General features: G+C 45.1%; 1 long non-coding RNA gene across 3 annotated transcripts in view; it reads left to right on the plus strand.

Annotated features, from left to right (window-relative positions):
- LOC122471736 overlaps positions 1–7,551 on the plus strand; it is a 36,420-nt gene extending 28,869 nt beyond the window's left edge. For 2 of the 3 annotated variants that reach the window (XR_006294257.1, XR_006294256.1), the window contains exon 7: positions 419–952. This is a non-coding gene — a long non-coding RNA (uncharacterized LOC122471736). Of the gene's footprint in view, positions 1–418; positions 953–7,367 lie in introns of those variants that run through there. The other variant, XR_006294258.1, reaches the window with a different exon arrangement.
- Positions 7,552–10,998: the final 3,447 nt, after the last annotated feature.

A 10,998-nucleotide genomic window follows, 5' to 3' on the forward strand; every position in this document is an offset into this window, starting at 1 on the left:
AATTCAATGAATTGCTGTGTTTGGATATAAATATGCCCATTTTAAAAACAAGTATGATATTTTGATAGTGTTAAGTAAGAAAATGATGGTAATCACACAGTGAACAGACTGGTATTATTATGGCCTTACCATGGTTCTCAGTATGGAGGCACATAGTAGGTACTCAATAAAATATTCATTGACTAACTTTTGGAGCCAAGCCAACTTAATGAATTGATCACTGGAATTTGGACACCACAAAGAGTTAATAATTATAAAGTATCCTGTGTATTCTGTGGTTATTCCATGACCTCAAATCATCTCTCAAATAAGCTATTGTCAAATCATTGTTGCAAATTACAGGACAAAAGTCCGAACTTAACTCCACTTTCACGGAGGGAACCTCACGTGCTAATCACTTCTTTCCCACCTTTGCTAGTGGTCTGAAATGCGTGCCGCACTGGCTGCTGACATAAGCAAGCACACTGCCTGCTGGTTCAAGGGGCTGCCCCGGGAGCTAATTACAGACACGAGGCTGTGTGGCCGGCAGACCGCGGCTGGATGTGATTAGAGGGTTTTGGAGTGTTGCCATCTGCTCACTTTCATGGACACAGGGGAAGCAGCCAGGGTAATGTCCCCCTTTAGGCCTGTCTGCCCCATCCTCCAACCTTCCAGCTGCTCCGGCTGATGGCCTTGGAGGCGTCTTGACTCTTGTTTCACATTCTTCATCAGATCCACGAGCAGACCGGCTGGCCCTGCTTTGAGCATGTATGTGTCATCTCACCAATGTTACTTGCCTCTGCTGGAGCTGTGCTGGACCAGGCTCCCGTCATTTCACAACTGGGATACAGAAGCAGCCTCCTGGCTGGTTTTCTTGCTTCTGCTCTGCGTTTTTTGTTTTTCAAAATTTTTAATATTTATTTATTTTTGAGAGAGAGAGAGAGAGCACAAGCGGAAGAGGGGCAGAGAGAGAGGGAGACACAGCATCTGAAGCAGGCTCCAGGCTCCGAGCTGTCAGCACAGAGCCCGACGTGGGGCTTGAGCCCACGAACCATGAGATCATGACCTGAGCTGAAGTTGGACCTTCAGCCGACTGAGCTACCCAGGTGCCCCTGCTCTGTCTTCTTATGCTTGGCGTTCAACACAGTGGGTAGGGGGATCCTTTTTACAGATTTAAGACATCATGGAACCGCCCTCAATTCTTCTCTGAATTCTCTAGATCCTCGTCCTGCTCAGAGGAAAACCTCAAGTCTGTCCAGGGGCTTGTCACCCCCATGGTTCTTTGAATTGATCTGCCACTCTCCCTGGCTTTCTGGACTTAGGCCACACTGGCCTCCTTCCTGTTGCTGGAGCACGTCAGGCAGGCTTCCGTCTCCACACCATTCCTGCTGCCCTGATGGCTCCCTCTGCCTATGACGTGGTTCCCCAGATAACCACATGGTCCCCTCTCTCACCTCCTTCAAATCTCTGTGCAAATGTTTCCTTCTCAGTGAGACCTGATCACCCTATTTAAAACTGCAGCTAGGCCTGAAGCCAAGACTACATTGTGTATTAACTGACTTGAATATAAACAAAAAGAAAAAAAAAAAAAGAGAAGGCGGCAAATCATAAAAAACTCTTAAATAGAGACAACAAGCTGAGGGTTGATGGAGGGGAGGTGGGTGGGGGGAATGGGCTACATGGGTGATGGGCATTAAGGAGGACACTTGTTGGGATGAGCGCTGGGTGTTATATGGAAGTGATGAATCACTAAATTCTACTCCTAAAACCAACACTACACTATATGCTAACTATCTTGAATTTAAATAATAAAAAAAGATTGGAAAAAAATAAATAAAAGATAAAATGCATGGAAAAGAAATAAAGCTACAGCTATGTATTTAGAACTATGTGTTAGTTTTGCTATAGGGTTTTTTTTTTTTTTGTAGATTTAATAAAACCTTGGTTTGTGAGCATAATTCGTTCCAGAAACAAGCTTGTAATCCAAAGCACTCACATATCAAAGTGAATTTCAAGAACCATCGGCTCAATTGTGATCATGTGACATTCGGTGTCACACATTACTCATATTGCAAGACATCACTCATTTATTAAGTTAAAATTTATTAGAAATGTAGGAAATAATAAGCATCTATTAGAAATGTAGGAAATAATAAACTAAAAGGCAACCGACAGAATGGGAGAAGATATTTGCAAATGACATATCAGATAAAGGGTTACTATCCAAAATCTATAAAGAACTTATCAAACTCAACACCCAAAAAACAAATAATCCAGTGAAGAAATGGGCAAAAGACATGAATAGACAATTCTCCAAAGAAGACATCCAGATGGCCAACTGACACATGAAAAAATGCTCAATATCACTAATCAGGGAAATACAAATCAAAACCATAATGAAATACCACCTCACACCTGTCAGAATGGCTCACATTAACAACTCAGGCAACAACAGATGTTGGCGAGGATGCAGGGACAGAGGACGTCTTTTGCACTGCTGGTGGGAATGCAAACTGGTGAAGCCACCCTGGAAAACAGTATGGAAGTTCCTAAAAAAATTAAAAATAGAACAACCCTATGACCCAGCAATTGCACTACTAGGTATTTATCCAAGGGGTACAGGTGTGCTGTTTCGAAGGGACACACACATCCCAATGTTTACAGCAGCACTATCAGCAATAGCCAAAGTATGGAAAGAGTCCAAATGTCCATCGATGGATGAATGGGTAAAGAAGATGTGGTATATATATATTCAATGGAGTATTACTCAGCAATCAAAAATAATGAAATCTTGCCATTTGCAACTACGTGGATGGAACTAGAGGGTATTATGCTAAGTGAAATTAGTCAGAGAAAGACAAATATAGTATGACTTCACTCGTATGAGGACTTTAAGACACAGAACAGATGAACACAAGGGAAGGGAAGCAAAAATAATATAAAAACAGGGAGGGTGACAAAACATAAGAGACTCTTAAATATGGAGAACAAACAGAGGTTCCTGGAGGGGGGATGGGCTTAATGGGTAAGGGTCATTAAGGAATCGACTCCTGAAATCATTGTTGCACTATATGCTAACTAACTTGGATGTAAATTAAAAAAAAAATAAAATTAATAAAAATTTATTAGAAATGTTTGCTTGTCTTGCGGAACACTCACACAACAAGTTACAAGCAATCCAAGGTTTTACTGTATTTTCTTTTTAAAATATTTATTTATTTATTTATTTATTTATTTATTTATGAGAGAGAGAGGGCATGAGCACGATTGGGGGAGGGGCAGAGAGAGAGAGAGAGGGAGAGAGAATCCAAGCAGGATCCATGCTGTCAACACAGAGCCTGATCCGGGGCTTGAACCCATGAACTGTGAGATCATGACCTGAGCCGAAGTCAAATGCTTAACTGACTGAGCCACCCGGGCACCCATGTAGGTACTTTTTTGTTAGGTTAAGGAAGTTTCTGTTCCTAGTTTGCTGAAGCTTAAAAATTATTGAGTTATTGAATTTCATTGATGTTACTGATTTTTCTTCTTCTGTACTGAGGTTGTCATGTCCTCGTTTACTAGGTTACTGTGGTTAACTGTATTAGTTTATTTCCTGATATTAAGCCAGCCTGCATTTCTGGAATACCCGAGGGGCCCATTAGGGAGACCACAAGCAGAGCATGGCAATCTTGCCAAGTTGAGGAAACAGACATAGGCATGTGGAGAGTCTGAAGCAGCTGGAATTTGCAGAACAGAGTCCCAGAGAAGAGAATCCTATGCAGAGAAAGAGTTCTAAAAATCTGGAGACTATTCCTGAATACTAATGCTACACATGCACAGAGTGAAACTCCACAAAGCAGGTCAAGGGACGACTGCAGAGCTGTAAACTGAACCATGCCTGGAAAATACTCCAGGTCCGACCAGATGAAGTGGAGAGTCCTCACTGAACACATGGGCATTTACAGAGACCCCAGAAGGGTCAGCCTCACTAGTTGAACTGAATTGTTTCTACAGTAAAGACTATTCAAGGGGCGCCTGGGTGGCGCAGTCGGTTAAGCATCCAACTTCAGCCAGGTCACGATCTCGCGCTCCGTGAGTTCGAGCCCCGCGTCAGGCTCTGGGCTGATGGCTCGGAGCCTGGAGCCTATTTCCGATTCTGTGTCTTCCTCTCTCTCTGCCCCTCCCCCGTTCATGCTCTGTCTCTCTCTGTCCCAAAAATAAATAAACATTGAAAAAAAAAATTAAAAAAAAAAAAAAAGACTATTCAAGACATGTCCAAACAAAGCCTAAAAATACTCTGTGAGAGAACTAACCTCATCTGTAAATAACATAGCTTCCTATCAGAATAAAGCCTGATACTCTCGAAAATATGGCAACAAATCCCGTGACTCAACAATGTACAATTCATAATGTCCCTCATCCAATAAAAAGTTATTTGACATGAGAACAGGCAATCAAATGTGATCCATAATCTGGAACAAAACAGTGAATGGAAATAGACTCAGAAATTGTAGAGGTGATACAATTAATAGACAAGGACTTTAAAACACTTATTGTAGGGGTGCCTGGCTGGCTCAGTCAGTTAAGTGTCCGAATTCGGCTCAGGTCATGATCTCGCAGTCCGTGAGTTCAAGCCCCACGTCGGGCTCTGTGCTGACAGCTCAGAGCCTGGAGCGTGTTTCAGATCCTGTGTCTCCCTCTCTGTCTGACCCTTCCCCGTTCATGCTCTGTCTCTCTCTGTCTCAAAAATAAATAAACATTTAAAAAAAATTTAAAACACTTATTGTAAATATGCTCAAAGACTTCAAGGAAATTATGTAGTGTGGAGAAGAGTATAAGATATAAAAAAAAATCCTAAGTGGTCCTTGTGGCACTGAAAATTTTATCAGATGGGGTTAACAACAGATTAGACTCTGCAGAAGAGTAGATCAGTGAACTTGTAAACACAGTAATGGATTCTATCCACACTAAAAAGCATAGGAAAAAAAAAAAAAGAAGAAGCAAACCCCACCAGATCCTCTTGGACCTGTGGGATATTGTTGAGCAGGATGTATATGTGTGATCGTGTGTAACAGAAGTCCCAGAAAGAGGAAGGTCAGAAAGAAATAGATTTGAAGAGATAATGGCCAAAGTGTCTTCTTCATTTGATGAAAACTATAAAGAGAGTTATAGACAGATCTAAGACACTTAAAGAATTCCATGCAGAATAAACATAAAACCAAAGCAAGACACATCATAACCAAATTGCTGAAAACCAGTGATAATAAAAACAAATCTTAATTTTTGAGATAAAAAGATATAAAATACAGAACAAAGGTTAGATTTACTCCAGATTTCTTGTCATATACGACGGAAGCCAGAAGACATCAGAACAACACCTTCAAAGCACCAAAAGAAACAACGATCCATCTAGAATTCTATATCCAGTGTGGTAAAATTATTTTTCAAAAAACATTTTCAAATACACAAAAGCTGAGAGTTTTTTCTTGTAGATAATGTACTATCAAATATTAGAGAATGTTCTTCGGGCAGAAGAAAGTGATACCAGATGGAAAATTAGATGTATATATAGAAACGAAGACCACTGGAGCAGGGGAAATAGACAGGAACGTTTCTCATTTAAAATTTTTCTTTAAAAGATAATTGACTATGGCAGGGGTGCCTGAGTGATTCATTCAGTTGAGTGTCTGACTTTGGTTCAGGTCATGATCTCAGTTTGTGAGTTCGAGCACCACGTTGGGCTCTGTGCTGACAGTGCGGAGCTTAGAGCCCGCTTCCAGTTCTGTGTCTCCGTCTCTCTCTGCCCCTCCCCTCCTCATGCTCCATCTCTCTCTCTCTCTCAAAAACAGATAAACATTAAAAAAAAAAAAGATAATTGACTATGGCAAAGAAATCTTGTGGTGTGGAGTTTATAACATATGTAGACGTAAAGCGAGTGGCAGCAATAGCATGCAGAATTGGAGAGGACAAACAACAAAACATTCCCTCAACCCTTCTGTAATTTGGCCATACGACTGTTCTGATCAGTGTGATGTGAGCATAAGTGCTGTGTGCCTGCCTTTCTTCTCTCCTTCCTCCTTCTTCCTGTCTAGAGTTCCAGAAACTGTCTTAGACAAAAGGGTGACCTTCAGATATTGGACATTGACTTTTCTTTCGTTGGACAATGAAAGAGCGACAGGATCTAGGGAGCCTGGCTCTCCGTCTGGATTGCCAGGCCAGTCCCTGAATGAGCCTTCTGCTCATATCACAGTGAGAATGTGGGAAGCTGCTGTAATTTGGAGGTTTTCTCTAACCTGGAGCTGAACCCAATTCTAACTAATATGATTAGATATTTGAAAGAGTAGCAGTTGGTAAGTCTCTGACAAGACAATCTAGAAAATAAGATGACACACATAAATTATATGAAGATTTCATTTCTTTTTCTTTTTTTAATGTTTATTTATTTTTGAGACAGAGAGAGACAGAGCATGAGCAGGGGAGGGGCAGAGAGACGAAGCAGGCTCCAGGCTCTGAGCTGTCAGCAAAGAGCCCAGTGCGGGGCTAGAACTCATTATGTGAGATAGTGACCTGAGCCGAAGTTGGACACTTCACCAACTGAGCCACCCAGGCACCCCAATCATATGAAAAATTTAAAGAAAGATATAACCATAAATGCAGCAGAGGTCACAGGGATAATAGACTATGAAAAAGCCTATTGATAATTTTCACATGCAAAAAAAAAAAATTCTAGAAGAAAATCACTAAAATGAAGTCAAGAAAAAGCAGAAACTCTGATGTTCGTAGCAGCATTATTCACAAAAGTAAAAGGGTGGAAACAATCCAAATGTCCGTTGATGAGTGATTGTGGGACATACGTACAGTGGAGTACCTTCAACCTTGAAAAGCGATGAAATTGTAACACATTCTACAATATAGATGTACCTTGAGAACATTATGCTAAGTGAAATAAGCCAGACCCATAAGGACAAATAGTGCATGATTCCTCTTATATGAGGCACTAGAATGGTCAGATTCGTAGAGACAGAGAGTAGGACAGATGTTACCAGGGACTGGGGGCAGACAGAAACTAGAAATGAGTGTTTCATGGGGACAGAGATTCAGTGTGGGAAGATGTAAAGTTCTGGAGTTGGTGGTGGTGATGGTTGCACAACAATATGAATGTACCTAAAAAAAAAAAAAAAAAAAAAAACCAAACCACCTTTATTTGTTTTGAGGGAGAGCGTGGGGGAAGGGCAGAGAGAAGAGAGAGAGAGAATCCCATGCAGGCTCTGTGCTGTCAGTACAGAGCCCAACATGGGGCTCGATCTCACAAACCATGAGATCATGACCTGAGCAGAGATCAAGAGTCAGAAGCTTAACCAACTGAGCCACCCAGGTGCCCCACATTTTTTTTTTTTTCTTTTTAGGTATTGTGGAACAGGAGGATTTTTCAGTGTATCCAGGCCTCCATGCTGTTACAAAGGGAACAGGGGCCGTGACATTCTCAAGCTTCTAGCCTAATGACCTCTGCTCTGTGCATACCCTTTCTTGGCATTTACATAACTGGAAGAATGGGTGCATATATATAACATTATAGTCACAGTTATTAGAGATCTTTTATTATTTTTTAAGTAATCTCTACACCCAACACGGGGCTTGAACTCACAGCCCCAAGATGAAGAGTTGCATGTCCTACCGACTGAGCCAGCCAGGGGCCCTGGTAACCGGCCATTAGAAAGAACAGACCTCGCTTCGTGACCAGCGGGAAGCCCTCTTCTGAATGACTGCCCCTTGTCCCCAGGCCTTTTCGTCATGGGGATTGGCAAGCGAAGTCTGCTTGGCCTCCCTGTGTGATCCAGGCTTACGAGCCAGGGGCCACTTTTAGAGCCGCCGGTGGGGATGACATCCGTTTGTCACCCGGCTGTTTGCTCTTGGGTGAAACCAGCTCCCGCTGCCCGCCTGTCAGAGCCTGCGTGAGAAGGATGCCGTTCTTTCCTGACAGCTTCTACCTTCACAATCACCTTAGCCTCAAAAATGCACCAGGAATTCACGCGGCAGCGGCACATTCCAAATCCCTGCGTAGGGTGGCCGCGCCCAGATTCCACAAGAGAGCCTCGGCAGACCTGGCTTCCCCCGCCTGCCTTCCCCACCTCCTCAAGTGTCTCTGCCTCGTGACTTTGAGCCGTGGTGCCATCAGGCAGGGACGTGTCTGCGTTTTTGAATGACATCATTGGTCCCAGATGAGAGGTAGGTTTCTTCTTCACCCCAAGCACATTTCTGCAGCCCTCCTGGTTCCACCTTCGTAGGCAGATACAGCTGGATGGGGGGAGGTCTGCTGAGCTGCTCTGTGCCGAGCCTCCTCTGCAGGGGCACCCCAGGTACCCGCACTCTGCCTCACGAATCCTCCAAAGGCTTCTGAGACTCTTGTCCACATGGTCCCACCCTGCCCATGCTGCTTGCTTGGCTCATGTCCCCTCTGGGCTGCAGTCCAGCTGGCCTGCCCGACCTTCCCAGCACAGCCCGCACCTTCAGAGTCCCCCAGAGGCTCCTCCTCTCCCAGGGCCCTCCCGGGACTTGCAGGGCTTTGAGGCATTTTCTCTCCCCACCCGTGTCTTATCCCCCTTCCGTGCTTGCTGGGAGCAGACAGTGGGGCTGTTGAATATAATGGCAATCCAGAATTGCATGTGGCCAGTTGTGTCTCTGAGCTCCACCTGGAGCCAGTGAAGAAGGAGACCTGCCAGGTCGCTGCCGTGTCCCTGTGTCTGCAGCCAGGGCGCTCCTGTATGGCCACCGTCTCTGGCCGGGCACTGATGGGGTCACACCTCCTGTAGACAGTACTGTGGCCACAGCCTCAGTGGATAAGGACTCAAAGGAAGCCCAGCTCGGGGCTGAGTTGTCAAATGAGGTTAGCCCCTCCCCCCGTCCACCCTGGAAGGGCACTGTGGCCTGGCTGCAGCAGAGACAATTAATACTAACTCCATCTTCTCGGGATACTTAAGCGGCCCAGGAATGCGAGTTTAGGCTGTCCTGGCAATGCTGCCCGGGCTCTTTAGGATTTTCTTTCCCCCCTCTCCCTGAATCTTAGGGAGTGCTGACTGTACCCTGCCTGGCCCTGGGCTGTGTATGCTTGCTGCCCTGGGAACAAGCACACCGGCCCTGTCCACCTGTTGTTGGATGATGGGTCCCACTGCCTGCTTATCCAGTATGTACTTGTCCCAAGGTTGTAGCAGGGGCAGCTACCACCACCCTCCTGCCCCCACTGAAAAACAAACAGGGTGACACTGCAGGTCTAAACCTGCCTCGTACGTACCAGGAACCCAGTACAAAGGAGCTGGATGGAACAGGAGAAAACTGAACGCAGCTGAGTTAGAAGGGGGCATTCAGGGACACTCCTGAGTTCAAATCCCCCTAAACCTTGGTTTCTTCAAAGGGTGATTGAGGATGGGGGCGCCTGGGTGGCTCAGTCAGTTAAGTGTCTGACTTCGGCTCAGGTCATGATCTCTCAGTTTGTGGGCTCGAGCCCCGAATAGGGTTCCGCACTGATAGTGTGGAGCCTGCTTGGGATTCTCTCTCTCTGCCCCTTCCCCACATGTGTGGGCTCTCTCAGAGTGGATAAATAAACTAAAAAAAAAAAAAAAAAAAGGGTGGTTGAGGAAGGAATAAGACAGTAAATGGAAATGCCAGACACAGAGCAAGTGACCACAGTGGTAATTATTGTTCTCAGGGTGGGACAGAGACAATAGTGAGCTAGACCCACTTCTGTCAGGGAATGGCTCTGTGGCGGTGGGGGCCAGCCCCAGCTTGGGTGCCTGCCTCTGTCCTGGGGGCATTTGCATTGTCCCCTGACCTCCCAGCACTGTTCTGAGGATCAAAGGAAGGAGCACGGGGGCAAGCCTCTTGCAAACCATAAAGTATTTCATAAACCCCAGACGTTTGTATTACGATGGACATGGTGATTATCTGTGTCCCAATGCACTTCTACCCCAGTGTCTTTGAATGTGCCTTTGAGTAACTCAAGGTGCGGGGGAAAGGTGGTTTCCTAGTTTTGGATGTTGCCAGGATTTGAAACATGCTTAAAGTTGGCTCCCAGACAGGCTGAAATTAAACTGTGAACACACGTTCCCTGTCCAGCGGCCTGGGATTTTGCAGTTGGATTGCTGCTTCTCATAGCTTTCTGTCTGTCCTCCTGTGATTGCCAACCAGCTTCTATTGGCAGGTGCAGGGAGTTGGGGACAGGTTAGACGGGGGCTTCTAGACCCTGCAGCCCGGCTGCCCCAGTACCAGACCTTTCTGTGCCCCATCTCTGCCTCCCAGGGGTAGAGAGCCTTCGAAGAGCTATCCACGCATCTGATTTTTATCTTATTAAATTTTTTTTAATGTTTATTTATTTTTGAGAGAGATAGACAGAGTGTGAGCAGGGGAGGGGCAGAGAGAGAGGGAGACACAGAATCCAAAGCAGGCTCCAGGTTCCAAGCTGTCGGCACAGAGCCCGACGGGGATCTTGAACTCATGAATGGTGAGATCATGACGTGAGCCAAAGTCGGACACTTAGCTGACTGAGCCACCCAGGTGCCCCCCATGCATCTGATTTTAAGTTGCAGGATGGTTGATAACACAAGCATGTCCACGTTGCTAGGGAAGCACACAGAGGGTCAACTTCTCAGTCTTGAGGAAGGGCGCGGAAGTTCACAGCTTTCCTTGAGGCTGCTCCTGCAGTAAATCCCACCTCCAGCACCCAATATTCCTGTCCCTGAATATCCTTGGCTGGAGAGACACAAAAAGGGCAATTGGGCAGGGTGTGTGTGTGGACGGGGTGGAGCCACAAAAAACGATTGGACGGAGGCAGTGGAAAATTCAAAATAGATTTGTTGTTTTATTCCACTTGTATATTGATAGGCTTATGAACGATCATTATTATTATTATTCATTGTGGTGGAATACATCTAAAAAACTTACCATCTGTATCAGTTGGCTAGGGCTGCCGTAACAAAGTACCACAGACCAGGCAGCTTAAACAATAGAAATTTATTTTCTTCCCATTCTGGAGGCTGGGAACCC

This window comes from Prionailurus bengalensis, chromosome E3 (genome assembly GCF_016509475.1).
Source record: "Prionailurus bengalensis isolate Pbe53 chromosome E3, Fcat_Pben_1.1_paternal_pri, whole genome shotgun sequence".
Taxonomy (NCBI): domain Eukaryota; kingdom Metazoa; phylum Chordata; class Mammalia; order Carnivora; family Felidae; genus Prionailurus; species Prionailurus bengalensis.